Source organism: Lactuca virosa, chromosome 3 (genome assembly GCF_052849685.1).
Source record: "Lactuca virosa cultivar CGN04683 chromosome 3, Lactuca_virosa_CGN04683_v6, whole genome shotgun sequence".
NCBI classification, from domain to species: domain Eukaryota; kingdom Viridiplantae; phylum Streptophyta; class Magnoliopsida; order Asterales; family Asteraceae; genus Lactuca; species Lactuca virosa.
In genome coordinates, this window is record NC_136428.1 from 284,706,637 (window position 1) to 284,717,545 (window position 10,909).

Here is a 10,909-nt window from a genome sequence, read left to right on the forward strand (position 1 = left end):
TTTGTATGCAGGAGAGATCTCATCAGATGATACAACGCTTTCACATTTGTATGCTTCAGCATCAATTTCATCCTCCTTTAACTCAAGAAAGGGCAAAATCATGCGATGTATCTTCTTTCCTATTTCACAATCGAGATGCAATTGAGTGATATTAAAATAAAGCCTTTTAGCAATCAAACAAAACACATTTCTTTGTTTTAAAAGTTTAAGATTGTCTCTTTGCAAATAAATCGACTCATCCTTAGACCTAATCAACTCTTTTTCCTTCAGCTCAATCCACATCCTCCTTTCCTCACTCTTCGACGATACCCTGCTAATTTCATCAGTCAGGTTAGAGTTTGTGACACGGGTTTGAGAGAGACTGCTACTTATACTAGAGAATTTTGATTTTAAGTTATTTAGTTTCTTTTCATAGTCCTTAACAGGTATTTTTAGAGAAGCAAGAATATATTGTACCTTCTTGATCAACTCATCACATTCATTGATATGGGCACTAACAGGTTTCGCAGCAAAACACATGTCCTCTCGCTCCTTCTCGCCTTCTATTCCTCCATCAGTGGTATATTCTCTCATCTGGGATACACCTTCGGTCACCATTAAACACCTTCCAGTAGCATGTTCTTCTTTTACCAGCATCGCCTTGCCATGAGTGGGTTTTCTCACTTCTTCGTCCTCTGAGTCTGTGGATCATACTTCCACACCACCGAATTCATCACGGTTGTATGTATCCTGCACAATCAAAGCATTCATAGTTTTATTGTTAGCAACAGACTTTCTTTTCTTGATTTCCTCCAGTCGCCTCAAGAGGCTTGCTTCCTCATCGTCATCATCTGTCTTTTCTGCCCTCTTTTTCAGCATGCAGTCCTTGGCAAAGTGATTCTTGCCTCCACAATCATGGCGATCGAATCCTGAGTCTCCACCAATTTTTACTTCTTTCTTGGACTCTTCTGATTTTGATGTTGTCTTCGGTTCCTCCTTGACCTTTTCAGCGCTGTAACTTCCCTGCCAATTTCGGTTTTTGTTGGCTGGGAACATCCTTTTAATGAACTTTCTAGGATTAGACACCATCAGGGCATACTCTTCACTGGTTAGATCATAGTCAGAAAGATCTAATTCCTCCTCTTCTTCAACAAAACTTTTTCCTTTAGAAACAAGGGCTAACAAACCCAAGCTAGACACCACACTCGTTTCCTTAGTCAGAGCACTTTCATGGGATTTCAGTTCCCACTAGTTTCGCCAGAGAATACGATTTAAACTGTTCATGTGCCTTTACTGTTGACACAACCGCCATCCATTCGGGTCTAAGACCGTTCATGAAGGTAACTTTCTGTTCAATAACTTTCCTTTCGATCCCATGCTTTATCATCTTACTCAAGAGATGATTAAAACGATCAAAAGCCTGAACCAGTTTCTCTTCGGGCTTTTGTTTGAAATCACCAAACTCTGAAAGCAAAAGTGTTTGAATCAAATGTTCCAGATCTGCGTCGGTGGAATACAATTCTTTTAGCCTGTCCCATATCTCTTTAGCTGTAGTGCAAGAATTCACCGAACTAAACGTATCTGACTGCAATGCAAACCTAATCATTCTTAAGGCTTTAATGTTACATTTATACTTATCTTTCTCGTCTTGAGGAATGTCTTTCACATCACTCACAAGCTGATTGTACTCCTTTTGAGTTTTGACAATCCTTGAGCTGTTTGTATGAGCAAACGGGCCAACAGTGATAGCTTCCCAGATCAAGTACCCATCATCTTCTGAGCCAATCACATAATCTTCGAAGTGATGTGTCCAAACCTCATAATCTTGAGTGTACAAGATTGGAATCCTAGTCGTTGATCTGATACTGTTGGAGATGTTGATTGGATTGGTTTGCGAATCATCCATGGACATTGTGATGAAGTTTGATCGATAACCTGTTTAAGATCAGACTTGTAATTTATTGTTAGGGTAAGATCGACAATTAATGAGACACGCCAAGATGGAATGACGGCTCAATTAATATCAATCAATGCGGAAAAACCCTGATAACTTCTTCAACAGAAGAGATGTGTATGAATTACACAGTCTCCTGCTCTGATACCAATTGATGAGAATTAATCTCAGATCGATTAGATCTTTCACAGGTAAAATATAAAGATCAAACAAAACAAACACAATAACAGAATCAACAATATGCTTATGATTGAAATGTAGTCACGCCTCAGCAGAGCTCTATGAAGAACTTCCACTGTAGAGGCGAGCTAGGGTTTACAATACTCAAAAAGAATAAAAAGCAAAGCGTGTATGCAAAGACTGCATGCATGCAGCTTAAATACTAAACCCTAGAGAAAAACATGCACGGTTGGACAGGCCCAAACCGGCAATCAAAATTGGGCTAAGGACCGAGCCCATGACGCAACACTATAAGCCCAACAGGTATCTTGGGGAAAACTTACTCGAGCTCGGCCGGTCGCGCGCATCACACACCTTGTTCTTTCTCAAAAATCTTTAGTTTAGATTTTAGAAAAACCATTTCCTTGTAAAAATCTTTCAAGCCCTCGGTTTGAGTTCAGACACCCCCGAGGGTGTGTCCGAATCCCTCAAACCAAGGCTTTGATACCAACTTGTAACATCCCAAATTTCGAGGCCAAAAATTTTATTTTTAAATTAATATTTTGTAAAACATTTTACCAAAAAATTACATCAAGTTATAAAAGCCACAATGTCGTGTCCCAAACCATAACATCATAAGTAATGAAAATCAGAGTACAATCCCAAAAACTCAATGCGGAAACTGTGTGTGTGTGATGCGCTGCTACACCGCCGACTCCTTCCCCTTAGACGAAGAGGTACCTGAAACCAAAACTAAAACTGTAAGCACGAAGCTTATTGAGTTCCCCCATCATACCACATATAATATCATATCATCGGTATCTTTCAACCGGTAACTGCCATCGGTATCTTTCAACGGTATCTGCCATCGGTATCTTTCAACCGGTAATCGCCATCGGTATCTTTCAACCGGTAACCGGGGACTATTTCACCCCCTACTTCTATCATACAATATCAAGATATAAGGATACAATCAGGCATATCTGGGCATTGACCTACCCTTCGATCCTAAAGACCGATGTCAGGGAAAAACTATTCCCTACTACTACCACTAACATACACATTGCATATCATACAAGCATATCTCATGACCATATCACATAAACACACAAAGATAATTATCACAAATACAATTATCCACCAAATACCCCTGATGGTGGGCCGGCATTGTGGCCTTAGACCCACCCCTACTGAAAGGTAATTCACCTCGATGTCGTGCAGTGTCTGAACTATCTTCGGCGTACAAGTCGACTACCCTCGACCCCTCGATCCCTACACGACAATGCTTCAAAGTTATTCATTCGAGTATGCAACCCTAACCAGGGTCATACCAAACCAGACAAAGTCAACACCCAGTTGACCTGACTCGCCGAGTTGTTCTACCAACTCCTCGAGTCCATATTCCACTAACCCGATCCAACCCTGACTTCGCTCGTCGAGTCTAGAAAGAACTCGACGGGTTCTCCTTCATTCAAAACATCGGGACCATCTTCATCCGACTCGCCGAGTTCTTCCTTGAACTTGGCGCGTTCATCTCCTTCATAAGAATGTGTCCGGTCTACGACTCGCTGAGTTGTATGAACAACTCGTCGAGTCCATCTTCAAAGATTGAGAGATTGCCTTGGACTCGCCGAGCCTGCTCATACACTCATTGAGTCCCATGATTCCTAGGTCCCTTTTCGTGTCTAAACATGCACTGGACTTCCTCCCTAACAACTGGTCCATCCATAGAAAGGATTTGGTGGTCAATACACCGCGACTCGTCGAGTCCCAAGAACAACTCGTCGAGTCCCAAGAACAACTTATCGAGTCCATCCTTGACCAACACTATACAGTCGATTTAAATGGGTCTTAACACACCAAAACCATAGATCTGGCCTCCTAATGTCCATTTTACGTGTAAAGTTCCAAACTTGGTACACATGTAAGGGGTCTTTGGCCTAAAAAGCCATAAAAGATGGCCTCCAAAGTGCATGGGGTGTTCATGGCAACAAAATGGGCACCTTTGTGCTATAACCCCCCCCCCCCCCCCCCCCCACCCCCCAATAGACATGGATCTAAAGCATACACTGACTTCCAACCCTAAATCCCGAATACAACCCCTCTAGGGCTTAGAAAGATTAAGGAAAAGGCCCAAAAATCAAGATCTATAGACAAAGGTTCAACTTCATACCTCCAATCAGCTAAAAATGAGCTCCAAACTCTGGATCTTCTTGTTTCCCCTTGGTCTCACATGTCTCCTTCTCCTTTCCAAGCTTCAAACATAAAAAATACCACCACAAGGCTTAAGAACACAATAAGAACGACTAGGGTTTCGATATACAGCTTTCTGGGAGTGATAAGGACGGTGGAGGCTGAGATGAGATGTTTAAATAGGGTGCAAACCCTCGAATTTAGGGTTTCACTCAAACAGTACCTACTCGCCGAGTCAGTCTCCCGACTCGTCGAGTAGGTCACTTAAAATCCCCGCGGATCACGACTATACTCGACGAGTTGGGCCACCAACTCGTTGAGTCCCAGAGAAAAATACATGGAATTCTTGAATTAAATACGTACCAGGAATCAGGTGTTACAGGACGAGTTTTCAAGATTTAGCTAGGTTGTTTGTTTAAGAAAGAAGAGTCATGTCACTGATGAAATAATTTCTCTCATTAAGCAATGGGAAGTTCTCCATGATCACAAAGTCAGGCAATTACGTTGTGATCATGGAACTGAGTTTAGAAACTCCTCCCTTGAAGATTTTTGCTCTAACTCAGGAATTTCCTATAACTTATATGCTCTTAGAACCCCTCAAAAAAATGGCATTGATGAAAGAAGGAACATAACAGTCATTGAAACTGGAAGAACTATGGTTGTTAAAGGTCGTCTTCCTTTGTATTTTTAGGCTGAAGGTGTCAACACAGCGTGGTATACCCAAAACCGGTCAATCATTGTTAAGCGTAATGGGAAAACTACCTATGAGCTACTTAAGGAAAGGATTACATCCTGAATCAAATAGACTAGTGCTCAAAGTTTGAAGCTAAAACTGACGAAGGATTGTTTCTAGGATATTCTAGTGTATCCAAAGCTTTCAGGGTATTCAATCTTTCAAGGAAAACTGTTGAGGAAACAGTTCGTGACACTATTGATGAAGACTCATTTATTCATGACCGGATTGATCATCCCTCATCAATTCTGAATGAACTTACTTATATTCCTTCGGACCGTGTTTGTAACGACCCAAAAACAGTAATAAAAATTTTCATTTAAAACTATTAATTTCATTAATTCATTGTATCAAAAATTATCGATCATTACAGTATTCAAAACATAAGAGTACAAATATAGCAAGTGCGGAAATCATAAGGGGAGGATGTTGTGGTATCACGTCGGGCCTTTCCCTTTTGAATTGGAACTACCTGAAACCATAAATAAAAACTATAAGCATAACGCTTAGTGAGTTCCCCCAAAATACACCATACCACACATAAAAGAAAATACATGTTATGGGCCAAATCATAGTCATATAATTATTTCCTGCCATGGGCCAACCCATGGTCTTTCCGTTAAATGTCGAGGGCTAAATCTCGGTCTTGCATACAAGTGCCAAGGGCTAGATCTTGGTCTTTCATATAACTACCAGGGGCTAGATCCTGGTGATTCATACAAGTGCTAGGATCCAGATCCTGGTCTTTCATATAATCATCACAATGCATCTATGATTCTACACAACAAGCGATGGGCCGACATTGGTGCCTTCGACCCATGGATATAGTGAGGAAAACTCACCTCATAGATAGATAAGCAACTGAATTGCACGCCGATCCAAGATCAATGCCACCAATCATCGTAATAAATTCCATAACACAAACTCAGCACATAGGCCAAAATACCTAAAATATCCCTAGGTCAAACCCTTGTAAAAATCCGGTTAAAGCCAACCGAGTCAACCGGGTTGAGTCAATGAGTACGCAGGGCGTAGTCCATGCGTAGGCGGGGCGTACTGCTCAGTTGACCGATGATCGAGGAGTTGACCTCGTACGCACAATGTACCCCTCGGTACGCCCAGCGTACGCAGCTGCTCTCCACACCTCTTATTAAGTGCTTAATTCCTTAAGCACTCACGTCCAAATTTCAGATCCTAGCAAAAAAATGTGTTCTTTACCATAAATTTTCCAACTATATCATTTAGTTTGGCTATTAAGTCCTTAACTCCAAAAACCATAGTCTCTTAACCCATTAAGACAATCTAGCACAATCATGGAGAGAAACTAATGACCAAAAACCAAACTTTATGACTTAACACCCCTTAAAACCCCTGAAAGGACAACTCAAATGTCTTGAAGTACGACCTACTCACAAAGACGAATTTTAGGACAATAAGGTAACAAATTTGAGCTAAAACTAGATCCATAAGATTTCTACACCAAGGTTGAAGCTTTTTACCTCCACAAGGTGCACAAAGGGCAGAAGATGTTGGATCGAAAGCCTTGAGTGAAACAATACCACCTAAATACTCTTCCTTCTACTCCAAAAGCTCCAAATGGTACCAAAAATGGCACGGCAAGCTTCACAATGCACTAACACTCTTTAGGTTTCGAAATGAGGAAGGGGCTGAAGATAAGAGGGTGCATGAGGCCATAAGTGTGTTTAAATAATATCTAAAGCTTAAAATTTAGTGTCTGCACCCTGGCTGCATATGCCCTACGTACCAATGTACACACAACATACTAGCACGATCCTGGGTACACCCTGCGTACGAAGGTGTACGCCCCGCGTACCCAAGTTGTCTCCGAAATTACAAAATTTCCACTAGGGACTAATCTTGAAAATGAAGCACAACTCATAGATTAAAGAGAACACCTGAATAATTAGATGTTACAACTCTCCCCCACTTGAACTAGACATCACCCTTAAAGTTTGATGCCGCGAATAAATCAGGGTAGTGCTCTTGCATTTCCGCCTCAGGCTCTTATGTCCATTCGGAACCCTTCTTATGTTGCCACTGAAACTTGAGCAGTAACACTTCCTTGTTACGTAGTTCCTTTGTCTTTCTGTCTAAGATCGCCACCGGCCTCTCCACATAATTTAGACGATCATCGACCTAAATATCCTCCATAGGGACAACTGCGAACTCATCGACCACACACTTCCGAAGCTGAGACACATAGAAGGTGTTATGGATCTGGTTGACCTTATCAAGGAAATCCAGCCGGTACACAACCTTTCCCACCCGGGCCACAATCCTAAATAGTCTAATGAATCTTAGGCCCAACTTACACCGCTTCTGAAATCGGATGACACTATTCCAAGGTGACACCTTCAGAAGCACCGAGTCCCATACCAGAAACACAAGGTCCGAATATCGCCGATCTGCATAACTCTTTTTACAGCTTTGCAGGACTCACAACCTGTCACGCACTTGCTGAATCACCTCAGTAGTTTTGAGTACGACCTATGTACTCCCTATGACTCAATGCCCAACCTCCCCCAACAAACCGGGGTCCTGCACCTTCTTCCATACAACATCTAAAATGGCGGTCAGTCAATATTGGCATGATAAATATTTTTGTAATGAATTCGGCCAGTGGAAGGTAAGTATCCCAACTCCCTCCAAAATCCAACACACAAGCCTGGAGCATATCCTCGAGCGCTTGAATCGTCTGCTCGCTTTGACCGTCAGTCTAGGGATGGTATGTGGTACTAAAATGCAGCTGAGTACCTAACTCCTCATTGAATTTACTCTAAAATATGGAGGTGAAACGAGCATCCCAGTCCGAAACCACCAAAACTGGCACCCCGTGCCAAACCACCACCTCCCGAACATAGATGTCAGCAAACTTCAGGCATATATTGTTGGATTAGATGTCTAAGCCCATAACTACTATTGGTATGTACTCGACCCGAGAGTAGCATGGTCCATTTGGGTTGCACTTTACCGGAACAATTTGTATGGATAGTCTTTTGAGAATAGTATGTCTATGGTTTATTAATATATTATAAGTTATAATATATTAATATGAAATCATATTATTTAATTAGTATTGGTCAAGAATTAATTTGGAATTAATTCTGTGATCAAAAGGAAACTAATTAAATATGAACTCTTATATATATATATATATATATATATATATATATATATATATATATATATATATATATACGGTGAGGTTCAATAGAGAACCATAATTAACCAACGAACCAAGGAACCAATCTTTTTTTCAACTTTTAGAACTTATTTTTTATAAAAAAAAACTAAAAATACAGAAATTCATAACTTTTTATCCTTTTTCCATTGATATCAAATTCGATTTTTTTTACGTCAAATTCACAATGTGAATCTTTGAAAATTCACAATGTGAATCCGGATTCACACGGTGAATCCGGAAAATATTTTTCACATTCACAATGTTAATGTATGAATTTAGATATTTTTAGATTTTTTTTTTCGATAAAGAATAAGCTCTAGAAATTGAATAAGAGATTTGGTTCCTTGAAGAACCAATAATTATGGTTCTCTATTGAACTTTTCCCTATATATATATATATATATATATATATATATATATATATATATATATATATATATATATATATATATAGAATGGGCAAACAATTATTTAGGATGAGCTAAGCTTGCATGGATAGTCTATGGAGCTTTTAACCCATGGATCCTATGTAAATGAAAGGTCATGGGTATTAGGGTTTACATGGATGTAACCCTAATCCACCATACTATATAAAGAGGTCCTTGGCACTTGAAATTGACACTAGAGTGTGAAGAAAGTGGGCATAGCCGATTTTGAACAAGTGTATACTATTCTCTCGAGCTTTCCAAGTTGTTTTGGTGATTTGTGATTCCATTTGAGGCTTCCACACTATCGGGGCTAAGCTCTTAAAGGTTCAAGACTTCAAGCTCCATCAAAAGGTATGTCATCTAACTAGACTTTTGTAGTATAATTGCTCCATAATATGCTAGTTAGGATGATGCTTTGGAATTTAGTATATTTGCATGTATAATAGTGAAAACATAGATCCAAGGCACATAGGGTTACATGCACACCATAGGAGTGTTAGAATGCTCAAAACCCATCAGTGGTATCAGAGCCAAGGCTTGGTTTTCAATTATACTTGATGCAATGCTATAAAAATCGAATTTCTGGCCTTCTGGACTGTGGACTCGCCGAGTCCAAGAGTAAAATCATCCTACTCGTCGAGTAGGTTCATACATTCGGCGAGTAGGAGGCCCAAATTGCAGATTTTCGACTTTTAAGGCTGGAATTGGACTAGAATCATTACCCTAAGCTGTTTTTGAACTTATAAACCTGTTTTGGATGTGGTAATGATCATTCTAATCCAATTCAAAAGGTTATTGTCAAAATTTCATGTTTTCTATTAGTTTATACGATTAAGTCTAATTGCATGGAATTTGTTTGACTTCAATTACCTTGTTCATATGAGGTTAATCTAGAACTTGTAACATTCTTGGTTGAATTGTTGTTTTTGATGATTTTAATCGACTCCATAACTTGTACTCAAGTTATGGAATTCCAAAAGTTTTTCTTTTAAATTGATCATTAAAAGTCATAAGTTATAAAACTTGAAGAGTCTCTTTTCATAAATTGTTTTATGATCTCCATAACTTGTCCTCAAGTTATGGATTTTCAAGAGTCTTGCCATTAAAGAAACATTAAATTCATATGTTATGAATATGAAAGGTTTTGAATAGTTTCAAAACTTGCCCTCAAGTTTTGGAATTTGTAAAGTCTCACACACATTAATACTTTAATTCCAAAAATCCCCTAGAATTTTTAAAAGTTTAAAATTCAACCCTTATACTATTATAATATTATAGGTTTAATATTTATATTTATATATGTATAAGAGTAAAGTCAATCTTACAGTTAGTAGGCGTCATTCACGAAGCTGGTCTATAAGGGGGGTATAAGGTTATTGCCTATAAAATGGCAGTTTAATGGGTGTCCACTCTCACCCACCGCTTCCTTGACTGGTGGAGGGTCGTTAGCCGAACGAGTAGGACATGGACTATAATTTTCATTAAAAGTATAATGATAAATACTAAGTAACTAAACACTTATAAATTCCCAATCTTAGTTACTTAGGAAAATGTGAATTTGGTGCTAACCCATGAAATTGCACTTTGTACCTTGTTAAGTCGTTAGTGGAGCGTGTATGGTTAACCGACACACTAATCTCAGCCTGACAATGTGTGTCAAAGGGTAGCTTGATGTTAATCATAGATCAATGGAGCGTGTGTGGTTAACCAACACATTGATTAGGTGGTTGTAACATTAAGTGTACCAATTTAATTTGCATGGTTATTCACTCCTTGTTTGTGATCCTCGGCATCCCATTCACAAACTGGAAGGGCACAATTGAGATTTAAACATGCCATTGAAAAGTACATGTATCTCACAGAATCTAGGAGTTTCAATCCATTTAAGACCTAAAATTCTTTTTCTTTTTTCATGGTGGCAATTGGTAAATCGTCATTTACCTACCTTCAAATATTTTATAGCTTGGATTACAGCATCTCTCTTCCAAGTTATAAAATATTGTGTTGGCTCCTAGCCTTAATATTTCATATTGTGTGTTATATTAAGGATTTAAATCAACTTAACTTGAAATTCTCCCTAATAGATGTCTATTTCAGACAACTATGGTCTTCCCAAATCTTTAGGAACAAGCTTCCTAGTGAACATGATATCCCACATGGCAATCAAGGTGAAAGATTGATCCCTTTGTTGTGCATTAATGGGACTTGAAATCATACTTCACTTCCTCCACCTCCTCCAATTATTCTCCCTATCCCAC